Source organism: Gossypium hirsutum, chromosome A01 (genome assembly GCF_007990345.1).
Source record: "Gossypium hirsutum isolate 1008001.06 chromosome A01, Gossypium_hirsutum_v2.1, whole genome shotgun sequence".
Lineage (NCBI taxonomy): Eukaryota > Viridiplantae > Streptophyta > Magnoliopsida > Malvales > Malvaceae > Gossypium > Gossypium hirsutum.
The window spans coordinates 60,164,006-60,182,213 of NC_053424.1; the positions used below are offsets into that span (position 1 = coordinate 60,164,006).

The window sequence follows — 18,208 nt, forward strand, 5'->3', positions numbered from 1 at the left end:
AGACACTATTTTTACGGGGAAAGGTGTGCCATATACACGGATCATAAGAGTCTTAAGTACTTGCTGACTCAGAAGGAGCTGAACCTTAGGCAACGAAGATGGATAGAGTTATTTAAGGATTATGACTGTTCAATTGAGTATCACCTAGGCAAGCCTAATGTGGTAGCTGATGCCCTAAGCCGTAGAGCTGTATCTGATCTAAGAGCAATGTTTTCTCGTCTGAGTCTGTATGATGATGGTAGTTTGTTGGCCGAGTTGCAAGTAAGGCCAACCTGGATGGATCAGATTAGGGAAAAACAGTTGAAGGATGAGTCTTTAGTTTCTCGATTCCAACAAATTAAGAAAGAGGAAACTTCTGAGTTTGGGTTGAATAGTGAAGGAGTTCTGTCTTTCCGAGGAAGAGTTTGCATTCCGAAGGACTCTAACTTAAGGCAGTCAATAGTGAAAGAAGCTCACGGAGGACTTTGTGCTATGCATCCTGGAAGGAATAAGTTGTATCGCGACTTGCAAGAATTGTATTGGTGGCCTGGGCTTAAACAAGAAGTAACGGAGTTTGTGGGGAAATGTCTGACCTGCCAGCAAGTGAAAACTGAGCATCAGCTACCTTCTGGACTTTTACAGCCAGTGAAGATACCACTTTGGAAGTGGGAGAGGGTAACCATGGACTTTGTGAGTGGGCTACCCTTGACACCAACGAAGAAGGACTCGGTTTGGGTAATTATGGATAGGTTGACCAAATCTGCTCATTTCATTCCTATCCGCACTGATTATTCACTTCAGAAGTTAGCCAAATTGTACGTGGCAGAGATTGTGTGACTTCATGGAGTGCCAATATCGATTATTTCTAATCGAGATCCTAGGTTCACATCTCGGTTCTGGCAAAAGTTGCATGAGGCTTTGGGAACGCGATTAAGCTTTAGCACGGCTTTTCATTCTCAGACTGATGGTCAGTCGGAAAGGGTTATTTAGATTTTGGAAGACATGTTGAGGGGATGCGTTATTGACTTCCGAGGTAGTTGGGAAGATTACTTGCCGTTGGCAGAGTTTGCGTATAACAATAGTTTTCAGGCGAGTATCCGAATGGCACCATATGAAGCGCTGTATGGACGTAGGTGTCGTACACCTAGTTGTTGGACTGAATTGGGTGAACGACAGGTTCTTGGACCTGAGTTGGTAGCAAATATTGAAGATAAGGTTAGGATAATCAAAGATCGGTTAAAAGAAGCATCTGATAGGAAAAAGTTGTATGCAGATTTGAATCGTAAGGAGATTGAGTACTCAGTGGGTGATATGGTCTTCTTGAAGGTTTCTCCTTGGAAGAAGATATTAAGGTTTGGTAAGAAGGGCAAGTTGAGTCCGCGGTTCATCGGGCCTTATCGGGTTCTTAAGCGAGTAGGCTTACCAATTGGAATTACCTCTGGGGATAGACAGGATTCATAATGTTTTTAACGTCTCCATGTTAAGGCGATATCATTCTGACCCTACTCATGTCGTGCCGGTTGCAGAGATTGAAGTGCAGCCTGATTTGACTTTCGAGGAAGAGCCTGTACAGATATTGGATTGAGATGTTAAGGTTCTAAGAAGGAAGTCAGTTCCATTGGTAAAGGTACTCTGGCGTAATCATGGCAGAGAGGAAGCTACTTGGAAACCAGAAGAGGCAATGCGACAACAGCACCCTCATCTGTTTGAATCAGGTAAATTTCAAGGACGAAATTTCATTAAGGGGGTAGAGTTGTAACACCCTAATTTTTGAGATATTCGGGATTTCTGTGATTTTTTAATGAATTTTAGAATTTCTGTGTTTTGACTGTATAATGTAGGTCTGAGTATGTTAGTGGGCCTTTAGAAGGCCCAAGAGTAAATTTAACCCCAGGCAATTTCAGAAAATTTTTTTAATTTTAGAGGGAATGGCATTTTGGGCTTTTAAAATAGAGGTGGTAAAATAAGCCACAAGAAGATCTGTGGTAAAGTGGCATGTGACGCCACATAGGTGTTTGGGGAGTGGCGTGGGAGTGCCTGGGTTCGAGGCACGATGCGCTCAACATTTGTTTTTTTAGTAAACGGGTTGCACTAAAATAGGCTTTAAAAGAAGTTTCGAATGAAGTTTGACACAAAGAGCGCCTGTGGCGCAGTGGCAACAGCGTGCTAGGCATGCCGAGAGGATGTGGGGTCGATCCGAGGGGAAGGCGAAATTTTGATTTAGTTTTTTTAAGTAGTCGTGACTGCAGCAGTTAAGCCTTAAAATTAATTGTGAGAAGATTATGTCATGAGTTGAGCTTTAGGACAGTGGCAAGCAGCGTATATAGGTGCTTGGAGGTCTCGATTTCGAGCTGCTGTACGCGCAATGGGCTACCTTTTTGCTGCATGCGTGGGGGGAGTAATTCAATTGGACCGAAACTCTTCCAAGCAGCAAATTGAGTCAGCCAAGCAGTGGGAAAATGGTGGCTGCTCGGGGGATTCCATCCACAAACGCAAAGTTTATGGTTGACTGATATTGCACACCATCATTTAGCTATTGCAATTCTTTTCCTAATAGCGGGTCACATGTATAGAACTAACTTCGGAATTGGTCACAGTATAAAAGATCTTTTAGAAGCACATATTCCTCTGGGAGGATGATTGGGGCGGGGGCAAAAGGGTATTTATGACACAATCAATAATTCGATTCATTTTCAATTAGGCCTTGCTCTAGCTTCTTTAGGGGTTATTACATCCTTGTTAGCTCAACACATGTACTCTTTACCTGCTTATGCGTTCATAGCACAAGACTTTACTACTCAAGCTGCGTTATATACCCATCACCAATACATCGTAAGATTCATCATGACAGGAGCTTTTGCCCACGGAGCTATGTATTTTATTAAAGGTTACAATCCGAAACAAAATGAGGATAATGTATTGGCAAGAATGTTAGACCATAAAGAAGTTATCATATCCCATTTAAGTTGGGCCAGCCTCTTTTTAGGATTCCATACTTTGGGACTTTATGTCTATAATGATGTTATGCTTGCTTTTGGGACTCCGGAGAAACAAATCTTGATCGAACCCATATTTGCCTAATGGATCCAATCTGCTCATGGTAAAACTTCATACAGGTTCGATGTGCTTTTATCTTCAACGAATGGCCCAGTATTCAGTGCGGGTCGAAGCATATGGTTGCTTCGCTGGTTAAATGTTGTTAATGAAAATAGTAATTCACTATTCTTAACAATAGGCCCTGGAGACTTCTTGGCTCATCATGCTATTGCTCTAGGTTTAGATACAACTACATTGATCTTAGTAAAGGGCACTTTTGGTTCCAAGTTAATGCAGGATAAAAAGGATTTCGGTTATAGTTTTCCTTGCGATGGTCCGGGGCGAGGGGGTACTTGTGATATTTCGGCATGGGACGCATTTTATTTGGCGGTTTTCTGGATGTTAAATACCATTGGATGGGTTACTTTTTATTAGCTTTGGAAACACATCACATTATAGCAGGGTAACGTCTCACAGTTTAGTGAATCTTCCACTTATTTGATGGGATGGATAAGAGATTATCTATGGTCAAACTCTTCACAACTTATCAATGGGTATAACCCATTTGGTATGAATAGTTTATCAGTCTGGGCGTGGATGTTCTTATTTGGACATCTTGTTTGGGCTATCAGATTTATGTTCTTAATTTCTTGGTGCGGATATTGGCAAGAATTGATTGAAACTTTAACATGGGCTCATGAACGCACATCTTTAGCTAATTTCATTCGATAGAGAGATAAACCAGTGGCTCTTTCTATTGTGTAGGCAAGATTGGTTGGATTAGCCCACTTTTCTGTAGGTTATATATTTACTTATGCGGCTTTCTTGATTGCCTCTACATTGGGCAAATTTGGTTAATTCCTTATGTTATGCATTTTATCTGCGATAATATCATCTCTTTCGATGGAGAAGGGGGTATGCCCCCTTTTATTTCTACATCTAGGATCCGACTTGTATCATTGATAATAATAGGAACTAAACCATTATTGCAAAGACAAGTTTGATTCATAGGGAGAAGAAGAGGCAAAAATTGGAACAAAAATATCATTTGATTCGTCGATCCTCAAAAAAAGAAATAAGCAAAGTTCCGTCGTTGAGTGAGAAATGGAAAATTCATGGAAAGTTACAATCCTCACCATGAAATAGCGCACCCACACGTCTTCATCGATGTTGCTTTTCGACCGGAAAAACGAGAGCTAACTATCGAGACTTTGGACTATTCGGACACATACTTCGTGAAATGGTTCATGCATGTTTGTTGCCAGAGGCAACAAGATCAAGTTGGTAAGGATTAAAATATCCCTTACTTTTTCTATTTATTTCTATGATCGATGCTCATAGAGGGGCCCCTTTACCATTCTGTATAAATAGGCTATTCTATTTGTACATATATGGAAGAGGGGCGCATTCAATCTTTGTTTGTCCATTAGTTTGGTTTCTTTTCATCGCGGGATAGAGCAGTTTGGTAGCTCGGAAGGCTCATAACCTCGAGGTCATGGGTTTAAATCTCATTCTCGCAACATTACATTTTTTTGACAAAAAATTAGACTTGACCCTATTAACTAGTCATTTTTTCTTTTAGGGGGGTTATTATATTCCAATTCCAGTCAACTATTTACAGTCAACTATGACGAATCTTTTATCCTCTTATCTTAAATACATTGCCCTGGGCGGATAGCGGGAATCGAACCCGCGTCTTCTCCTTGGAAAAGAGAAATTTTACCATTCGACTATATCGGCATTTTCATTCTTGATTCTTGATACGAAAGAATATTTGGTCAGAGCTAGGACAGATACTTTCTTCAGTTCAGGGCGATTTTATCAAATTCCACTACTAAACCAATTAACAATTGAAATTATATAACGATTCAAATGCTTATCAATTAATCAAATTACAAGTTATTAGCAATTAATATTAATTAATATTATTTGTTATTAATATTAAGTAATTAATAATATTTATATTATTATATTTATATTAATATATTTCGATTTATAAATCTATATTTCTATATTATTTATTTTATTATTCTATCAATTATTCTATTATTTATTATTATATTATCTATTTTTATATTATCTATTTATATATTATTTTTCAATCTATTATATGAATATTTATTAGAAATAAATAGATATTATAAAAAGAAACTAGATTATATTAATAATACAAAGTATAAGATCAGTGATCGATTTAACATAAACATAAAAAAGGGAGTTAACCTTCATTTTTTCCACTTTCATTCATTGATTCACTCATTATTATGACGAGACGGGCATGTTTCTATCTCACACTAAGCCGGCAAATTAACAAAAAGTAAATCGAGAATTTTTGGAAGAGGCAGCAAGAAGTTATCGAAAATTATGTGTGTGTGTTTTTTTTCTAAAAACTAAAAATTGGGTTCGGTGGACAAAGTAAATCGCTTCATCACATGTTTCGATAAAATAGATTGGATCTATGTCGAATTGCTAAGGTACCTGTATTAATCAAATAAATTAATTTCGTTCTGTTCTGATAAGCCAATTATGATTGGCCTTGAAACAATTCATTGCATTGATATTTATCAAACCCAATGCCAATAAAACCATTTTACCCTTTACACATTAAGTAAATTAGAATTCTCATTCCTGAGAGCTACTAGCCACTATGAGTCTACTACATATACTTATATATATATAAATAGATCTTATCCGTCTACTAATTCATTCAGTAATTGAATCGAACCGCCCTTTTAACTCAGTGGTAGAGTAACGCTATGGTAAGGCGTAAGTCATCGGTTCAAATTCAATAAGGGGCTTTTGACTTTTTTTCATAAAACTCCTATGAAATGGTAGTAGTCATATTGAATACTAGGGATGTTTTTTTATTGCTAATAAAAACCCAACTATATATGTATAATAATTGAATTAGAAATTGTATAATTTAACTCTAATAAGTTATTATTCTAATAAGTTAGAGTAGAGTAATTCTAAAAGAAAGTTGAAATTATAATGAATAATGATAAGCCGTCTCTTGAAGCGACAAATATATATATTTATATTTTGTTTTAATTTTGAATTAGATTATTTCAATCAATTCCATTGTAAAGAATTGTAAAGATTAGAAATCAACAAAAGAAAAAGTAAGTGGATCTAACCCATTGAATCGTGACAATATCCACTATTCTGATATTAAAATTCGATAGAGATGAAATTGGAACAGTCAATTTCTTTTTATTTCATATTTATTTGGACTCCACAAGAATCTGTTGATATTTCCGATTCAATCTTCTTGTTCCTAAGAATAAATTAATATTCTATTCCTTTCGAGATAAAGAGAAACATTTATATCAAGTTACAACCTAAAAGCATTTTTCAACATCTTGTCTTTCTTTGATTCCAGAACACAACAAGATCCATTTCTATCTATATATTCTATCTATTCTATAATAGATAGAAACCTAAACCAAATCATGTCTTCACATATCAAATATTTCCAAATCGGTAGGAAGGATTTGGATGGAATTCAAATTAGGTGGTGGCTAAAATTAAGGAGAAAAACATGGAATTTGAACTTGGGAAGGATTTTATGCCGAAATAGGACTCATGGTAGTACCAATTCGGCTATAGGCAATTAAATGCCGAAAAAGCTCTTAAAATTTTGGCTTGTATGGGTTGTTTTTCTTCTTTGTTTAGTTTTGGGTATTTTTAAGTGTTAGTCGATTTAGGTTGGGGCCATTCACATCTATTATTATTTTTGAGATCGACCTTCATTCTTTTTTGTTCATCTTTTCTTCACCAAGCTTAATCTTCTACTCCTACTCATAAGTCCTTTCTCTTTGATTCTCTTCCCATTATTGTCGAATATAGACTTTTCTTCGTGCCAAAAAGCCGAACCTCACAACTCTCTTATACTTCTACCGACATCTCCCTTCTACTTCACAAACTTCTATTCTCCATCTTGTTTCTTCAAAAGCAGAATCACCTAGATCTATCCTCTATTCGTATTTTGGGTTAGATCTACAACAAATCGGGAATAGGAAGGTACTTGGGAACATTTTTGGCAAGTAAATATTTGGTAAGTGCTCAGAATCCCTTCTCTATCCATTATTTGGTGATTTAAAGAAAAGCCGAAACTAAACTAAAAGGGTTTAGTGGTGTTATTTGATTTGTTTTGCTCTAGTGTGGATTAAAGGCTACTGATCGAGGGCTTGGATAATTGGAACGACTAGATTTAGATCTAGTCCATATTCCGACAAAGGTAAGAACTTTAGTGCCTAAGGTGTTAATGGTCGATTATTGGTAAGGGGATTTGTATATAAGTTGTTATGGATTCATAGTTTAACGTGTTAGTAACTAATTGTAGGCAACTCGTGTGTGGAACTTGTCAATGTTTCGTCATAAAACAGGTGTGTAAACGACACCCACTTATAGACTGGATCGGCAAAAGCCGAAAAGCAGAAATGCTGAAGAGCCAGCATTTTGTGGACTTACGAGCGTTCGAGCGCTCGTGGGATAGTTGTTTGTTAATCTTGGTAATCTCAAGCGGTAAGATTGTAGAGTGCGCAATTTCGTGCACTTCGATATATTTGGGCTTAATGGGCCGAAATCAGGTTAATGGGCCAACGGGCCCAGTTCGGTAAAAACACTCGGTAAGTGTTTCTGTTAATACATTAATGGCTGTAATGTGCATGAAAACCCAAATAGTAAATTTACTAGAATAACCCTAAGTATGAAAATTACCATTATACCCTAGGTGCAAAGTGACTGTTATACCCCTAGGGTTAATTTTGACTAAAATGTATGATATTCTGATTCTGTATGTTGTATGCCATGACATGTATATCTGTTGCACGGGAAATGGGTTATATTGATGGAGGAAGCGTTCTGGTGGCTATGCCACAAATATCTGTTTCTAGTGGCTACGCCACAAATATCTATTCTGGTGGCTCTGCCACATTATCTGTATCTGGTGACTCTATCACAATATCTGTTCTGGCAGTCATGCTGCAAATTCTGTGGCGTGTAGCGGGTGGGTGGATCGAGTTGTCTCCCCACATGGTGTAAGGTTGGTACGGGGGTGTATACGGATGGATATGGATTGGGTTTTCTGCATACATGATATATTTGTTCTGTATCTGTTATGGGCCTATGAGCTTTATTCTAAATTCTGTATAGGGCTAAGGCCCAACTTAATCTATTTCTGCGGTTTGATCTGATTTGGACTATGGTTGGGTTATTTTACACACTGAATTTTCCAAACTCACCCTTTAATTTCATCCATGCAGGAAATCCCCAACCATAGTGGACTTGGAGCCGTGAGGGATTCAGAGTGGCCACATGTTCTGTAAATTCGCTTTTCTTCATGTGTTTTGATCAGCACTTACTTACTTTAATTGTTTTGGGTTTTTAAGTTGTAACAAGGCCGTTTTAATTATTTTTAATTTTTTTTAGTATGTTTTGTTAGCTTAGATATGATATTGTTTTAATTACTTGAAATTGAATAGCTCTAGGGCGCGTTTTAAAAAAGGTTACTTGATTTCAAAATATCGCGTTAACAAAGCAAAGCTTCCGCAATGAAAATGCTTTCAAAATTAATAACCTTTTCAAATGGTTTTAAACGAATTGGTTTTCCCTAAACAATCACTCAGCTAAAGTGTGGTAATGGTTGTGTGCATGCCTAGGATTGGATCCATGGAGAGCTGGGTACTTAAGCAGTCTAATTGACTCACCTCATCTTTTCTGGCATCCTACCTAGTGTACAGCTTCCATTCACTTTAATATATAACGAGGATATTCTTTAAACACTAAGAAAGACTTTAGATAAGACATGACTTTTCTAGTAACGTTTCAATGTGACACGCCAGATTCGGTCGTAATGTCTGGGCTGGGTTTGGGGTGTTACAATAAGTGACATATCACTAAGAATTAAGAAATCCAAACTTGTTTAGTTAGTCCAAGTTTGTGATATATATGAGGCATCTGAGCTCGTGGAGTTGGTCGAAGTTCATAATAGATGTGATACATGTAATTGGGTTCCGGGTAATAGCCTTGTGTGTCCTGCCAGTTGCTAGGTAGTCCTTGAGTTGGTCGGATACCTGACAGTTTATGTGAGTAGCCTGTGTAACTATACCTTGACCGATAGCTTTTATGAGCAAACCCGTGAGTAGCTCCATTGTGAGCGTTACATGTTATGAGGTAGCTTTGGCTATGTATGTATATGTGGCACTTCTATGCAAGTTTTGATGAAAGTCCCGAGGAGGGCATGTTAAAGTTGTATAATTATATGATATATTACGATGAGTACATGTATGTACACTATGCTTATGATTATTGAGACTTTGAAATGTTGAGAAATCGGTGAGCTAAGATGTATGAATTATGATTGTTAATTTTGTTGCAATATCATGGTAACTTATATTGTGCATTTGAACATGAAATTCATGAAATGGTAAGTCCATGATAAGTCGAAAGTGAACTTATGATAGTTATCATTATATTGCACTAAAACAGTGCTGGACAGCAACAGTTGTGTGATTTTGAAAATCCACCAAAAATTGTGGAAATTGAGTTAGAGGCTGAATAAAATATGAAATTAAATCTTATTGAGTCTAGTTTCATATAGAAGAAACATTGTAAGTAAAATAGCTTCATATTGTGAAATATTTAAATTATTGTAAGACAGAGTCAGAATAATTTTGAAATCCCCTATCCTGGTTTGGGAAAATCATTAAAAATTGTACAAAACTAAATATGGGTTACAATTTGTTAGAATCCTGAATGAGTCTATTTTCAAAAGAGATAAACAGGAACATTATTCAAATCCCGTGTGAGGACAAAATTAATTTTTAGTAAAGGGTGGTGGGAACTGTTAGACAGCGAACCAAAGGTGAATTTAAGGAATAAAATGTAATTATTGGCTAGACCAAAAATTTTGAAACTTTTATCGTAAGAAGATATGTGAGTCTAGTTTTAAGGAAAATAGCTTTACCTGAACATAAATAAAATTTCAAATATGGTTATATTACCTTGAGAAGCAAGTTGATAATTGCTTATTATTTTTCATACGGTCTTACTAAGCTATGAAGCTTTCTTCATTTTCTTTTCTTTAGTGTTGTCAGGTTAGCTCAGGATTGGAGATCGTCGGAGGCAGCATCACACTATCAAGCCATCACCTTTGTAATATTGATATATGTTAAACATTTTTAAGTGAGTGGCATGTATAGGGACTTATCTTTATGTTATGAGTTATTATGATTAGCCAAATGCATTGACTTACATTGAGTTATTTGTATATGGCTAAGAGCTGTGTCTTATTTTGATTATGGTTTGTGAACCTATCCATCTATGCTATGTTCTAATGTTTGTGACGAGGTGGTGTGATTATGCTTGTTGGACATATATGGCTTGCATTAATGTTATGAATGTGTCTTAATATGATATGCTAAATCATTAAAATGATGTCATGATATGTGTCCTTAGTGTGTATAAAGATGTGAAGGATTAAGGCTAACATAAAGGCTTGGAAAATAGCTTAAGTGTTAACCACACAGGCAGAGACACAACTGTTGTCACAACCGTGTAGGGGACACGGCCTTAGCTCACGGGAGTGTGACTGGGCCGTGTGACTCTAAATATTTGCTGACGTCATAAACAGAGAGTTACACAAGTTGAAGACAAGGGCGTGTCCAAGCCACATGGATGTGTGAATCCCATATGGCCAACACACACGGGCGTGTGACTGTCCAAAGCGTGAAAATTTTCTAACTGTTGCAAAAATTTCATATGTTTACGGTTTGGTCTCGAACCACCACGATTGTATGTTTTGAGCCCCGTAGGCCATATAAGGGATGGTAAGCACATGTATGAAAGTTTTTAAATAGAACAAAATTTTATGGCCAGTTTTTACATGATTGATTGTATTTAAGTTTGGTAATGCCTCGTACCTTGTGCTAGTGTAGGACATAGGTAAGGGGTATTACATTTAGTGATATCAGAGCTATAGTTTAGTCGGTTCTTGGACTAACCTAGAATGTATAAGAGGCTAGCTATACATGCCACAAATTTGTGATAGTGTGATGTCTCCTGACATGAATGAGAAGAATCTTGTTAAGACAGAGGTACTATCCAACCGTGCTACATCTGACCTAGTTGATAATAGTACTAAAGTATTTGAGTAAAGTGCCATTATGATGAGTTGAAGATCGAAAAGGTATGAATAAGAGTTCATGATATGTACATGATGAGGTATGATATGAAAGTTCATTTTGTGATAAGCTCACCTATATTTGTTTGATCTTCCTATGATGTTATGTGCTTGACTTGTTTGATTAAGTAAATGTGACAAGTGAATTTACTCAAAATTAGTAGAATGTATGCATGAGTGCATTTGTTTGAATAAGATAATCGAAAATTTCGTGTAACGTAGATATGAATGTTAATTTGCCTGAAGTGGATTGTTTAACCATGATGATATTATAATGATAATGAAAGTTACGTCACATGTGTATATATGGGAGTCACGTTAGGGGCCTTACGACCTTGCCCCCTTACTAGTGTTGCTTTTGTCACAAGATTTTTATGAGAATTATGTTGAATGGGATCATAAGTGTGAAACAAAAAGGTTTTGTGGTAAAATAATTAGTAACGCATTCAGAGATGAGAATAATTTGGAAAGTGAAAATAGTTTTGGAAGGAATATCAAAATGTTTTAGGGACTATACAGATTATGTAATGTCATGATTAAAAAAGAAAAATTAGTCTCGACTATTCGACTTAAGTGGTTATGAAGTCTAAAAATATGTTCGCTGAAACTTTTCCCGAAATGGTTTTGGTTAGTAAGTGGATAATACGGGGTTCTTGATAACAGAATTGGTCAAAGAAATGATAAATGAGTTGTAAATATGTTTATGTGTAATAGTTATGGGTGAATAGGTTACGGTAACCTATTCTGGATATTCTATATAATTTTATCCTCAGAGATATGTGATGATTGTTCTTTTTTTGATGAAAATCTTATTGTATGAATACTGGTTGACTCTGATGTTAGATGAAAGCATTGTTAGTCTGGTTGGATTATTATCAATATTATTTTAACTCTCTCTTCAGGATTCTATTCTGGTATGTTCAGAAACAAATTGATGGTGAAAATTTGTGTGAGACTATTTCTCAGTATCTATTGAATGATGTTTTGTCTTATTTGTATATATTTGGAAAATATGATATCTTGTTTAAGATGAAATCCCATAGCTGGTAAGTAGTGTTCCTCTCTCTTCTGGTTTTCCCTGAGGAATTATTCAGATCTTCATCATTATTTTCTTATGAATTATGCTCTTGAATTTCTGTTATGATATCGTATCTGGGGTTTCTTATCATTCCATTTGTGCGGGTTATCTGACATGGCTCATTTCTAAAGTATGTTCCTTGGTCTGTTATGACTATGTTTATTATGATTCGATAGTGAATTAGCTTAGTTGTTTTTATCAGAGTGAAATGGTCAATTGAAATATGAATTGAATTATGTGTATTTAAGTATCCTCTGGTATGGTAATGAATATTGTGCATTCACGAGTATGTAATAGACGGACAATCTAAATGAAGAAATTATATTCTAGACAGTATGATACAGAAATAAGCCTTTTGGGGTTGTTCTAATCGAATGAGGTTACTATGAGTTAAATTTGCTCTAATTAATAAGGTTATCACATTCGTGAAAGTTTGAATGGTTTGTGCATGTTAACAAAGTTAAAAATAGTTAAATGTACTGTTAATTGAAGCACTGGTTCTAAGTGCAGTCTGAATTGAGAAAAGAATTTGTCATTTTTCAGTGATGCACTATTGAACAAATTGGAATGTGTTTCAATACAATAAAATGAAGAAATGGTTTATGCTCTCAGATGGTTAAGGTCAGAGTAAAAGAATTGTCCGGTAGGTGATTTAAAGACGGTCACTTCAATGTCTGTGTTGTGAATTTGATGACTTCGTGAGTTTGGTGGAGAATTTTATATGGGTAACATCCCAAACCCGGCTTGGACGTTATGGCCGAACCTGGCGATGTCATATTGAAGTGTTTTTCGTAAAGCGTACTATCGTTTGAAAAGCCCAATGTTTATTTAGCCTCTTTGTGTAATCTAGAAAATAATTTTAAAACTTGCGTCACTAACAAAAGTATTTACTTTAAAACGTTATTAATTTCAAAATCTCGTTTATCGCGGAAGCTTTTGACATGGTTTGCGTATTCGTGGTATTTTGGTAAATCATGCAAATCTTTTCAAAACTCGCATCCTACTACTAGTAGATACAAATCAAAATAAATAAAATCCCAAAATTTAAAAATTATAGAGGCCTTATTACATAAAAATATCCAAATAAAACTACTTATAAATTAAAAATCCAATAAGGAAGCAAGAGCGGTTGTGTGGCCACCTTTGAATCCCTCGCAGGATCGATCCGCCTAAGACTAGGGATTACCTGTACAGTTAAAATAGATGGGTCAGTTTTCGAAAACTCAGTGTGTAATCCCATATAAGCAAACAATCAAAGTAAACAAAATTTGGGCCTTAGCCCATTTCAGAATCAGAAATAGTTTGGGCCTGAGCCCATTCCAGTAACAGTATCCGTAGGGCCTACGCCCATTACAAAATCAGTGCAGTATGCAATCAGAACATCCTCCCCAATCCAACCTTTACACACCATCTCCGCACCAACCCTCCACACCATGTGGGGATAAAATCGTCCCACCCATCCCTACACACAAAGGAGCAGCGGCTGCGGAACTGAAACAGTATTTCCAACAGAGCTGCCAGTAATAGGCTTTTAGCCTTTTAGTACACTTCCTCCAATATAATATATCCCACCCCACCCCATACAATGCAACATGATATAAATATATATATAGTAAAAATGGCATGCTCAAACAGTCACACATCACATAGGGGTATAACAGTCATTTACCTCATTAGGGTATAATGGTCTTTTGAACAAATTTAGGGTCTAGGTATACTTACCGACCCATTAGTAGGTCCACAGTTGTCTCAGGCGACCCATGCAACCTTGACAATCAAACAGTGTAAATGGGCCCAAAGCCTATAACACGACCCATGTGGGCCCACATGCCCCTATGGCCCAATATGCCCAAAAATGGCCTTGGCTGTGTGAACTACACAGTCTGGCCCAAAAATCTCCACACGTCCGTGGGATTTACTCGTGTGGGCCCACGAGCCCGTAGGGCCCACACAACCCATTTCGGCCCAACATGGCCCAAAATGGCCTAAGCCCATGAAAATGCTCATGTTGGCCTCTACGATCAAATGCCCATATTTCACGCGTTCGGATTACCACACGAGCGAGCGCACACTCTTGTAGTATCAATAGTCATATTTTTTCGACTTTTTGCCGATCTATGTTTATAGCAGTGTGGTTACACATCTGATTACGAAAATGTGATACTAGACCACGAGAACTCCAACCTACATTCAATCACAAGTTTTGGTTAAACGCATCCTACTCGACTTATCAAAACCTCCACCAAACTACTTGTCCAAAAATTTACCGCTTACTTGATTAGATCAGTTGATTATGGCTTGCTCACTAAATCCGTTTGCAAGAGCCCTAAACAATAGGCCTTACGGGTTTCCTGCACTCCAACTAACCCTTATCAACCATAAAAAAAATGAACAGTCTAAACTAGATGAACAATACTTACCAGAACTGCCACGCCCAGATTAAGAGGGAAAAATAATCGGCCTACACCCACAACAAAGTCGAAGGTACACGGAGTGATAGGGACAAAGTGGTACAATTGTACCCCTAGAAAAAATCGATAGAGGAAAGGAGATATTAAAAGAAAGATCATAATGAAAAAGAGAAACAAAAAGGGATATTCAAGAGCACTTACCGATTGTAAGAGAACAATTGCCAAACCGAAAGCAAAAACAGAGAGAGGGAGAAAGGAGTATTCAGCTATCATAATAAGATCAAAGGAGTGGGATATGTTAAACTAAAAGAATTGAGAGAGAAGGAGAATAGGATATTTGGCCAAAGAGAAAAAGAAAATAATGTCAGTCAGAGGAGTTGAGGAAGAAAGAAAATCGAAGAAAGAAAGTCGAAACAACAAAACAAGAAATACCCGAATGGTCTTTAAGTAAATATCAGTCTCAGAAAGAGAGAAAAACAAAAGGTGGAGAAGCAGTAAAACCAAAGACAGAATTCGGCTTAATAGCAACAAGGGAAAAGGTTGCTAATGGAGTAGAGGGAGAAGAGCGAAATCAGTGAGTAGTGTATTGAAAATGAAGGACAAAACCTAAATGAGCAAAATGAAAAGTACCCGAAATATCCCCCAGTAGAATTCAAAAATCAAGAAGTGTAGAAAAGAACCAATAGCGATCACAAAACTAAAAATGGAGAGAAACAGTTGCCTAGCCAAATTCTTGGGAAGCAGAAGTTCACAAACGGTACAACTGTCCTTGAAATTCAAACTTGCTAGATTTCCTCCTTAATTTCCTCCTGTCCACCAATTCAAACAATCGAAATCCCCCATAAACCTCTCCTCAGATTTGGCTAACAACAAATCTATTCTAACTTATTCAAACTCTTGGTGTTTCGATCAAACACAACTTCCTCCCATGGCTACCAGCAAAAATAATCTCCATTCGTACAAGCAGGGATTCGAACCTCAGACCTCAAACACTAGCAACACGCCACTTATCCCCTAGGCCAGCAGGCTCTTTTCTGTCATGTTTTATCCATATTTATTTAAAAGCCTACAACCTAGAGACTTTGCCTATTCCTTAAAAAACAAAACTTTTTTGCATTTGCTTAGGCTTGAACCCAAGACTTCTCAAACACTCCCAGAACACTCAGAACACTTAAAAACTGAATCAGATACACAATTGTGTCACACTCTTACACAGCTAAATATTTATGTGCAATCTCTTAACTGCACCTACTCAAGGCTTAAAATTCAAGGCCCAAAATTCGAGGCGTTACAATTCACCATTCCTTAAAAAAATTTCGTCCCTGAAATTTCCAACTATTAAAACTGTCGCCTATACAGACTGCCCCATTACGCTCCTACTACGCACTTAAATTCCAAGACACTACCACATTTAACCTGAGTGTTAGCATAATCCAAATTCACTTGATGCTTAACCAACCTGTCCATCCCCAGCATTTGGTTAAATTCTCCAATAAGGAGTTCCATCAAATCCGCCAAGAAGATAACTCCTTGGTCCACCAAAGGCAGATCTGGCTCTAGTGGACTCAGCAACCTCACTCATAGTGCTTTCTACCATTAAACCCGAGGTCTCAGGTACAGTACATGTTATATATAGGAATACATAGATCCAACATCAATCAATTTGGCATAAAGTACATTATGGATAAAGAACGTACCCACATCAACATTTGGGTCGTCTCCATCCTCTTGGCAACATGTACCATAAACCAGTGCTGGCTGCCTTGCCTCAGTATAACCAGCACCTCTGCCCTCTACTCCACAACCACGGCCCATACCATTTCTACCTCTAGCCTGAACACCGCTTCTCAGTGGCTGAACAGTATCCATTCCAGTAGCTTGCATCTGATCGGGCCTCCATGGACAATCTCTGATATGGTGCTCCAAATATCCGCACCTAAAACATGCCCCAATCCTTCTACAGCACTGGCTTTGATGGCACCTCCCACAATCAGCACAGGGCTGTGACCCAATAACAGCGACAGAGGCTTCAACTCTGACTGGCCCATCAACTCTTGGCTTTTTCTTAGGCCTCAAAAATGGGCTTGAAGGCTTCGAATCCCTCTTGTTCATACCCTTTTCCTTTTCACAGTTTTCGTGCTCAACGCTCTTTACATCCTCGGCGATCTTCACCTTATCCACTAAAGTAGTAAAAACTCACCCCCTCTGTGGAGATATCAAAACCTGTAGACTATCTTTAAGGCCGTCTTCGAAATGAACGCAAGGCTCATATTCAGTTGCCACCATTCTACGTGCATAGTGGCTAAGTCACAAAAATTCAACTTTGTATTCAGCCACAGATTTATCCCCTTGAGCCAAATTCAGAAACTCTCTCCTCTGGGCATCCACATAACTAGCCCCCACATATTTTCATTGGAATGCAGTCTTGAAAAATTTTCAGGTCAACCGGTCAGGTTGGGTACCCTCTTTAACTGTAAGCCACCACTGATAGGCTTCATCTCGTAGTAATGACACTGCACCTTTTAGTTTCTGTTCAGGGGTGCAGTCGAGGTCGTCCATGATCCTATCTTTGGCCTCAATCCAATATTCAGCCACATTAGGGGAAACTCTATCGATACCCTTAAAAATTTCAGCCCTATTAAATCGGAGTCATTCCATAACCGACCCACGGCCCACAGTACCAGTGTTAGGTCCAGCGACCCTCTCTAAAATTCGCAATATAGCTTGGGACAGTGCATCGTCCCTAGCCACACAATCGTGAGACCTAGTCTCAGTCATAGGTGAAGCTGGTGCCTCTCTAGCTTCCTCATTAGGGTGGTGTCCAGCTGACGAAGACCCAGCCCAAGTACCTCCACAGCCTCTGCCGAGGCCTCTTACATGAGTACCTCTAGTGCTCATTATCCAATGCGCTTAGTCTGTATTAACAGTTTTATGCCAGTCAATTTATTGTTCCAGTGTTTATTATAGATATTTTATGAGCAATATTATCTCAGAGTTTGTTTTTACAGTTTGCAGTATTGCTACGTTTGTAGTTTACTATAACTAGAGAGTTTCAGTATAATTTACTAGCTAAATTAGTCTCAATAATAACATTTCTATATAATCCTTTCAGTATACATAGTTAGAAGAGGTACAGGATCGGTGCAGAGACTCAATATACCACTTATTCAGTAAAACATTTCCAAATTATATCGATCACTTTAAACCATTTGAAACAATTCTGTTAAAGTTTCCACCTTTTTGGAAAAACCCAAATCCACAGCCGAGTTTTCCAACTCGGCTCTAATACCACTAAATATAACACCCCAAACCCAGCCTGGACGATATGGCCAAACCTAGCGATGTCACATTAAAGTGTTGTTCGTAAAGCGTACTATCGTTTGAAAAGCCCAATGTTTATTTAGCCTCTTTGTGTGATCTAGAAAATAATTTTAAAACTTGCATCACTAACAAAAGTATTTACTTTAAAACGTTATTAATTACAAAATCTCATTTATTGCGGAAGCTTTTGACACAGTT

At 37.4% G+C, this 18,208-nt stretch overlaps 1 pseudogene; it reads left to right on the top strand.

The window, feature by feature from the left end:
* The first annotated feature begins 276 nt into the window (after window positions 1-276).
* Window positions 277-3,882, top strand: LOC121213967 (photosystem I P700 chlorophyll a apoprotein A2-like; annotated as a pseudogene).
* Window positions 3,883-18,208: the final 14,326 nt, after the last annotated feature.